The 9,566-nt window shown below is 42.2% G+C and overlaps 1 long non-coding RNA gene across 1 annotated transcript; it reads left to right on the top strand.

The window, feature by feature from the left end:
* The first annotated feature begins 561 nt into the window (after positions 1 to 561).
* Positions 562 to 6,331, top strand: LOC104521668 (uncharacterized). Its single transcript, XR_727976.1, has 3 exons — positions 562 to 659; positions 3,966 to 4,040; positions 5,546 to 6,331. It is a non-coding gene; the product is annotated as an uncharacterized LOC104521668 (long non-coding RNA).
* The last annotated feature ends 3,235 nt before the right edge of the window (positions 6,332 to 9,566 follow it).

Raw genomic sequence — 9,566 nt, 5'->3', positions numbered from 1 at the left:
AATTAAATGCGATTGTTTTATTTAATTGACACGGACACCCAGACGTGGTTAATTTTGTACAGCAGTTGTTCGACTTGCACATCGTTCCTTGGTGGATTTTGATTGGACTATGAGTTCCAGTGTTTAGAAACTATCTCATGTTAAGTAAAGACTGTATCTTACTGTAGCCACATAGACTATACTGTCCTTCTACGAGATTAATTTTTGTTTGCAGTAAATAGTTGGGTTGAATTCTTAAAAGACAAAATTTTGTAAATGTACGGGCATTTAAGAGGTCTTCTGTTGATTTTTGTATTGAAATGGTTAAGCTTGTTTGTGTTGATTTTCTTGATTTGACGGTAACAAGCATTTTCCCCTTTTTTTCTCTCTTTCATTTCCCTCCCCTCTTTCTCCCCGGAATGTTGTCCTGCTTTGCACTGTGGTTGCATGTCACGCGCTGGCAATGATGTCTCGGGCTTTTTGCTGTGTTAAATACCATGCTCAATTATCCTCCCACGTGTCGCTCTGGTTCCCATACTGCTACACTCTTCTGTATGTTTGCTTATATGATTTTCCTTCCGAAAGTTCCCATGGTGCACGGTGCTACGCCAGCCACTGTGTCTGCAGCAACAACATCTGCCACAAGTGTTCCCTTCGCTGCAACAGCCACAGCCAACCAGGTTTGCTAATTTACAGCTTTGTTCCTTACAGACAACTTGAAATCGGTGCTTTTAATGAGCATGGGGGTTTTGATTTTACCTCTTGTTGGCCTACACATTCTCTCTAAGACCTGCAGCGCAGCTTAATAAGCCTTTATCCGTGCTCCAAAGGTGCTGCAGTTCCATTTCTGATGCTAAAAATAATTGATTATAATAGAGTTTCTGACTCAGTCTTAACATTTATGGGCCGTGCTGCTTCTTGCTGCTCTCAGAGATGTGAGGAGAAAGGGATAATACATGGAACCCATTATTTATTTCTATTTCTGTGAAGCAGACAGTTCCTTTTAGTGCAGAAGTCTAGCGAAAGCCAGTAAAACCTTTGTGCACAGGGGTTGCAGGATCAGAATTTTAACAGTCTGAACATGTTCTGACTCTCCTCTTTCAGGAGCAAAACAAAAACCTTTCAGCATGGGCCATGCAGAAACTTCTTTTAAACCTTTGTTTCAGCTTGTAATTCTGCTAGAAAAGGGACGAACACTTGTTGCAGTAGGTAGACATCAGTTGAGAAAATGACCATTAGAGTCTGGTTTGATTTCTAAATAGCTACCCCGATTGTTGCCATGTTTGGCTGTATTTCAGGAATAAAGGAATGATGCTATACTAAATAAGTGATTAAAAGTCCTCCCCAAAAAGCCAGGGACCATGCTCCAAAGATGAGTGCCAGGGGCCAGTAGAGCTGCACCTGAGAACAGAACACAGCCTACTGCTTTTGTCTGGCTGGGTTGTCAAAAATGCAGATTTCTGTAGTACACCTGGCTGACAGGGCAACAGTAAAAACTTCTAGAAGACCCTCTTCTTTCTCCTTCAAAAACAAAGGATTTTTTGAGATTTGCTAAGGAGTTTGAGTTGCCTTGTGTCATGAAACCATCAGCTCTGGTCTGATAGCAGGTGTTACTCTGGGCTCAGTGGGAATCACACATGTGCCTTTTAGGAAAAGGAACTAAACATTTTCTTTAGCATTTTGCAGGTGTGATTCTGGATGTGAAATTAATTCTGAGGATAAACATCCGCTTTTAGGGCAGGCTCACCCGGTGTACTCAGCTCCCTAGGCTGTTAGAGCTAACTCCTTAAACAATTCCAGGGTCCCATCACAGAGCCGTGGGGACTGCGGCTGCAGCTGGACCTTGGGCAGCAACACCCGCGCCCGTGACCTGCAGCTCGGTGCTTGGGCTGGGTTCCAGCGTGGAGGGGCAGAGCCAGGAGCCCCGGCTTTGCCGCGGTGTGCCGGGCACTGGTTGCCGCAGCGGCACCCGGTGCTGCCAGATCGTCCTTGGCGCCGAGCCTTGGAATCCACCTTTGCCGGTTGAGCACCATCTTGTAGTGTGCCCAGGTGTGCATTCTTTGTTAACCTGGCTGCTTACTGAGCTCTCCAAAATGTTGTTCCAAAAATGACACCCTTGCAGTGAGATACAGGCGTGCACACCCCGAGTCTCTAAAGGGACCTGGATATTTTACAGTTCAAAAAAATACCCAGGTTAGTCTGCTGAGCAAGTAGCACTTTCTGCTCTTGAGAAGCGTTTGCTGAGTGACCATGTCACTCACAGATTTAGACCAGCATAAGAATTACTCTGAAAAGCTAGTTTATAGGTATGACTACCTCTGCATACATGACACCCTCAGCAAGCAACCACCTGTATGCCCAGAGTTTCTTAATATTGTAATTTCTTGCACCATACCATTAATTTAAGTTTCTCTGTATCCTCCATAAGTCCACAGAGTTGTGAGAACAAGCCAAGCCATAGAAAAAGGTCATTATTTTTTAAAATCACCTCTGTCTAAATAGCCATGCACTTTCCTGACCACCATGCACTTTCCCAACCAGATACAGGGAAACTTTCTGTTGTAGAATTGGAACATTTCATGCATATCCTCCCTGGAGCCTCATAACACACGTAGTAAAGTACTGCAGCCAAACCTCAATATATACATATATAACAAATATATGTATATACTATGTGAGCAATGCTGAAATTATTTAATGCCACACGATGCAATGTGCCTGCATGCCAAAAGTCTGAAGATCTGGCCCTTCATCTTCACTGACTGGTGTTGAAGGTCCTTGGTATGTTCCGACAGCCCTACCCCTGACGCTTCTACACAGTTGGGTGCAACAGCCTGTCCTGCAGCAGTAGAGAGACATGGTACGAGAAGCTTCATTATGCTTGAAGCACATTTGTGTTGGCAATGTTGTAGAGTTGTGTGGAGGAGAGGACACAAGGTGTGGCAAAACCCACACCCAGACCTGTAAATGGCTGAGTTAAGAGGAAACCTCCCCGTGCCCTTTCCTGTGCGGACTGACAGCTCAGCCTTGGCACCTGCTAGGAAAAGAGGCTTTTCAATGCAGCAGCCGTTGGTGATGCTACAAACCACCGCTGTGTCGTACGCCCCACATACGTACACATCTCTGTATGTGGACACATCTCTGCTCCCTGCAGCCGCAGTCCTGGTCCTGTCTGCAGGGCAGGGTCACTGGCCATTCCCCCTGCGCATGGTCCCAGCCCATGAGCTCCCTTGGGGACTCAGCCCGTGCTCTGTGCGCAGCAGTGGCATCGCGGATGGGCTGGAGGATGGAAGTTTGTTATTTGTTCTGCTGCTAATCTACTCCAAATTATTATTTTATTTTATTTTTTTAAATGGGAGGCTGCGTTGATGGGGCACTTCAAGAGAGCCACGTACTGAATTGTTTTCACACAGACATTTTGAGAATTGTTCCACTGCTTTGGGCAGCCTCAGCTTTCCAGCTGATCCACCGTGATGCCCGCGCCGGCCGTGGGAAGAGCAGGCAGCTCTTCTCGACAGTGGATTTTCACCAGCCATGAAAATCCAGCTCAGGGCATCTCGAGGTTTGGCATTCAAAAACCAGGACAGTGAAAGCAGTGAACACTTCACAAAATCAGACTGAAACGAGGCCACTGTAGAACTTACCATTTTCAATGATACACTGAAAGCACAGAATTTTGTGTAGGCCAACAAAAAGGGCTATTTTCAATTACTGCACTGCATGACTTTTGTAGATTTTAACTTCTCTTATTTCCTAAACAACCAATAATACTTACTGATATTTGTTGAGTAGTACTTAACACAATGTTTTCCAGTTTTAAGTTGCTATTGTAGCACTTCAGTTGACTTTAACTTATAGTTACAATATAAAATCCACCAACTCACAGCTGATCCTCACTTTTCCAAACTTATGTTCTATAGCAAATGCTGTGTCTCTGGGTTGGCTCATTGCACCTGTTACTCATTATTTATGTTTTTTACCTATAGATACCCATAATATCTGCCGAACATCTGACTAGCCACAAGTATGTTACACAGATGTAGACATTTTGTCATCAAACAGTAAGTTCCCGATGTGTTGTTGCTTGCAGTTTTCTTACCTTTGTGTGTGCCTAATTTGTCTTTTTCAGGGACAGAATGTTTTTATTTTCTAAGAAAACCAACAGGATTAGTGGGGGAAGAGGCTCTGAACTCCACTGACCTGCTGTTCTCCTCGGAGTGGAGATCCCGTAGTTAGCAGTGACCACCTTAGCTAGAGTGTTGGTCCAGGTGTCAGTGTTAGTTTGTAGATACAGAAGGAAGATGTTATACGGATCATGACTTTCCAAACAGCAAAATCAGAGTCTGAAATTAGAGTTGTACATTTTCATAGAATCCCAGACTGGTTTGGGTTGGAAGGGACCTTAAAGCTCATCCAGTCCCACCCCCCCTGCCAGCAGCAGGGACACCTTCCACTAGACCAGGTTGCTCAAAGCCTCATCCAGCCTGGCCTTCAACACTTCCAGGGAGGAGCAGCCACAGCTTCTCTGGACAACCTGGGACACTGTCTCACCACCCTCACACCCAAGAATTTCTTCCTCACATCTCATCTCAATCTACTCTTGTCCAGTTTATAACCATTGCCCCGTGTTCTATCTGTTTTGTTCATAAAGGATGATGGCTCCAGCACTGAGGTGAGCCAGGTCTAGGGAGAGGTGGGTACATTAAGCTGTCTGTAGAAAGAACTAATTGTAGATCTCCAGATCTGGAGATCCAGCACCTCTGAACACCCAGGTTTAGTTGTCTGCCTAGCCAGAGCCCGGGTTCCCTTGAAGACAGGCTGTCAGACCACGCTGCCTGACGTGCAGGGTTTTCCTGGCACGGGTGCTGTGGCACAGAGAGGTCCCCGTGCAGGCGCAGTCGGTCCCTGCTCTGCGTTGGTGTGAACGATTGCGGAGAGCTTTTTGTGCTGTGACCTTTATCCTGCAGATACTGAAATCTAGGTTTGTGTGCCTAAGCCCGAGAGGTTTTTTTTCCCCTGTATCTTCCTACCAGTAAATAGTAGTTTTCAGTCTGCCACTAAATTGCCCGTTCAGGCCACCCGCAGCGCATCACCTCCCCTAGGACAGCTCACGATGTGTGTTCCCTTGCTCTCCCTCGCGCCCCGCTTCTGCTGGGTTTTTTATTGAATGGCTCGGCCATAATGGGATTATTACTTAGGGTGAGGATTAGCTGGTTTGCCACAGTGGGTTTATAATAATAGTTATTTCTTTCAGCTGAGCATCAACATTTTTATAGAGCTTAAGCAGCTCAGGGGGATGCCTCCTGCCTGCTGCCTGAGCTCGCTGCCAGGCTTCCCTCCGCGTCAGCCGAGGCTGGGGTGTCCCGTTGCAGAGCCCGTCCAGAGGTGGAGGAGCACTCCCTCCCTCTCTAGAGGTGTCTCTCCTGTCACAGGCAATAGGGATGTCCTGTCCCACAGGGTTTGGGGGCGAGCTTCCCCAGTGCTCCTGGCAGATTGCCCTGTTGTGAACGCAAGGTTTGGTGCTAACAACAAGTGTTGAAAATACTTTGTCTTTTTTCCGTTCTAGATCATACCTAAAGCGAAAAGGACAGTGTGTTTGGGTTGAGAAGAGGAGGAGCTCATTAGCCATAATGTATATACCCTCAAGCAACACTCGAAACGCCCTCAGCAGTAGGACATCCACACATTGCATGTTAACGGGATGAAACAAGACCTTGGAAATCACTGCACACTGTTGCCTATATACTTTGTACATTTAATTGATATTTGTGCTGAGGTGATCTTATTGTCTAAAACTACAACATTGTCTATCTTTTCTGGCACAGAGGTATGCATATGGCTTTGAATATGCATATGTGGTCGATTCCCTACATAATCATGTATGTCACCTTGAAAAGACAGACGATGATGTAACCATAAATCTATTATGTATTGGTACGTCTGTAGACCAAGATATAATTTTTTAAAGTAAGTTTATTTCTTTCAAGGTTTACAAATAACAAAGGTGCACCTTGTATTTAAAATTGCCATTATAGACGAGAGCGTGCATGCACAGTAATTTTTTGTTTAAGAGTAATATTTTTAATGTAATAGATTGTAAGAAGTGGTAAGAGAGGTATCTGACAGAGATGAATGTGCCAAGCAAAACCACAACTGTGTATATTTTAAAGCACATCAATGGCTTTAAGTACCATGTTGTTAAGGATTCTCATGAAGTGCCATGGACTGTACATCCGATCAGAGTATTATTTCTGCAGTGTTATTTTCAGAACCACGTTGTCACTTACTTTATTAGTACTAATCAGTCAAAGGGCACCATTCTGTTTCAAACCAAAGCTGTCTCAGAAATGGCCAACTATTCCTGACAGTGACAGTGGGCAGCACAAGGACGATGCTCTGGCTGTACAAATTAGCCCGTACTGGACATACACATGAATGATTTTAAGGCATTGTAGTGTAATATTTATGCATATTTTACTGTCTAACGTGATCTACGAAAGGGAAAAGCCATTTCTGAGACACAGTAAGAAATGTTTGAGGAACTTCTTTTGCTTCTATTTATAGCCTCTGTCGAAAGTCAAAAGGACTATAAATGTTTTGCAGAGATGGGTTTCGCTTTTACTTCATCAAAGTCACGCTTTACATGGTGACTCTAAACAAAGACGAAGGAAGCACTGACATCAGATGCATGACAAACCAAAATATGAAAAAACAGAGATGTTAAATTAGCGTAGAAACTGGGTGGGTTAAATACTCGGGTGAGTTTTATATGTGATTTTTTCTGTTCAGATTAACTGCTTATAGCCTTAGAAAGCCTTTACAAAATAAAAACAAACAAAAAAAATAGATGTGCATTCAAGTTTTAAGAATGGATTCATCCAAAGGAATTCCTTTTCGTGGTTTGGATGTTGCAGCTAGTAAAGGATATTTTTGCTCTGTTCAGCAAAGTGCTGAAGTGGGGGCCAGGTCACTGGTAGCGTCGCGTGGAGTGGAAGAAGCGCGAGTTCGGTTGTAGAACTCTCCATACTTCCGAGTTTACTGCAAGTTTTTATGCTTGAGAGAGATGCTTTATAGTATAAGAATGATGTGTTGATTTTACTGATTGTACTGTACATCTATTAAAGCCTTAGATTATTACATTACGGGTTAAAACCCATACCAATGTAATTTCAATCGTGTTAAGAAAGTATAGGTGACTTCACATGTTATTGTAGTTACTTAACATTATAGAATATTACTTATTTTTTTCTTGTTAAAAGTGTAGTTTTTATTTCTTACATTTATTAGATTGTTTTCATTTTCTATTACCAGTTGAATACCATTTCAGTTCATAGAATTTTGTTTTATTAGAGTTTACTGATGACTTTTTCAAAATACAAAAAAAAAGGTAGTTTTCTTCATAACATACTCAGTTTTGAATTTACATGTAGTGTCATATGAGTATTCGTATTATTGTTAACTAAATGATTTATATTTTACTGATTTAATATTACAATGTAAGAATGTCAGTCATTGTTAGTTCTTGTCTAGTTTTCATTAAAAGAACAAAGATCTTTTATATGGATATCTTATAATTATATAATCATTGCTAAGTAAGAAGTTAAGTTGTTGCTATCGCAACAATCCTGGCAGACAATTGAGTAATATTTTGATGATTTATTTTGTTTGTAATTAGTTATTATGAGAAAAATCTAGTTCCTAGATATTAGAATAAAATTTATTTTCTACTGTATCCATTTCAAATGTTAAAATATTGTTTAAATATTTTTTGAAATCCCTGAATATCAGGCCTTGTTATAAATAAGCTGCATAATCAATAGATCAAGGGACTTTTTGTTGATAATCCAAATACTCAAAGTTTACGTAACAAGAATTATAGTGTGTGTGTGCAAACTCTTGAGGGTTGATTATGCTGCAGTTTAGCATGTGGGAACGTATAGAGAGAAGGTTGACTTTTTGCACTTCTGTATATAGTCAAAAAAGAGAGAAACCTGTATAATAGTAAGATCTTATTTTGAATAAAAATGTCTATAATTACAAGGAGTTTTGTTAAGGCTAATAAAATGACAGGCTGAACAAAATTGCTTGCAAAAGTGGCACAGAGTTAGCACTCCATACCCCTTCAAAAAAGTTGCTTTGCTTTATGTGGACAGCTTGTAGTTTGCCAGGATTTTTTCAGCTGGAAAGATAACGCCATCCTTCCAAGATCTCATGACTGACAAAAGCTCCACTGGTTCAAATCTGCCTGAAAATCATTAAGAAAGAAAAAAAAAAAAATTAAAAAAAAAAGAAAGAAAAAAAAAGCAGGTACTTCAAACCATCAAGGTGAAATCATGGATCAAATATTCCGTACATTATTCAAAAACTACTGCATGTTTAAAGTATCAAAAAGTATATTAAAGATATATGCTATTCAAACCAGTTTCTGACAATTTCAGTGGTTTATTGTTCACAAAAAAAAAAGATTCTTCAAAACAAATACTGACTTTCGCGAAAGAGTTAAATCATGAACAGGCAAACCAAACAGCACACCGTAGCTGTAGTTGTTATGTGATTATTTTTTATTGCTGTAGTGGTCCTGTTCTTTTAGCAGGTGAAAAATAAAACAAACAAACCCTGGGAAATTCAATTCTGCCGGTTTAATGGAGTTCAAGAAACCTTCTCATTGTATATGCCAAAGCTGGGAAGAAACAGCGACGAGGCCGTTGCTTTCTCCGATCTCTCCAGTACTCACACTGAATAATTAATGACATTGCACTTATTTGCAACCCCGCAACTTTCATCTGCTGAAAGGACAGATGTGCTTGGTTTTACTATTATGTAATCACAGACTTACTTTTTGCTTGTAGTTGCTCCAAATTATGTACTCTGTCCTGGGCTGCAATTTGTTTTTATGCTTATTTTATTATTACTGCTATAGTTGACCTTGCTGTATGGAAAAAAAAAAATAAAGTGAAATTGCCCTAATAAAAGTTCTCTTTGGTGATTGTGTTTTTCTAGGTCGGGTTAAAAACCACAGCGCTTTCTTTTGTACACCTTTGGAATTTTATCTGCACGTTTGTTTGACTGGAGGGATGTGATTGATTCTGGAAAAAGGTTTTCTGTGCTGGTGTTTGGGGTGTTTGCTTCAGCACTGCGGGGTGTGTTAAGGACAGAGGGTGTGTACCAAGGATGCCGTGATACCAGTGTTACATCCAGAGGATGGGTGGACAGCACCAGGATCCCACAGATCCAGGCAGAGCTGCTCTTCCCCTCTTACAGAATCCCAGACTGGTTTGGGTTGGAAGGGACCATGAAGTTCATCCAGTTCCACCCCCCTCGCCATGGGCAGGGACGATACATCCAAGATGCGGGTGATGGGAAGGGACCCTCAACGCCTGTCCCCGGTTTTCGCGGCCAGCGCAGGCGCCGGGGCTGAGCCAGGCGGCAGCTGACGTTAGAGGGAGCCCCGTTTCCACGCGTTGCTTTTTCTTCATCCGCCTCCGACAGATCGCTCTGATAATCGGAATTACTGACCACACAATCCCAGGCTTAATTCGGGAAAGGAAACGCCTGAGCACACTGGTTTCCCAGGAGGGTTCAGGTGT

This window comes from Antrostomus carolinensis, unplaced genomic scaffold, assembly GCF_000700745.2.
Source record: "Antrostomus carolinensis isolate BGI_N321 unplaced genomic scaffold, ASM70074v2 scaffold34362, whole genome shotgun sequence".
Classification (NCBI taxonomy): Eukaryota; Metazoa; Chordata; class Aves; order Caprimulgiformes; family Caprimulgidae; genus Antrostomus; species Antrostomus carolinensis.
The sequence above is the reverse complement of the archived record's forward strand: the minus strand, read 5'-3'. Positions and strand labels throughout refer to the sequence as shown.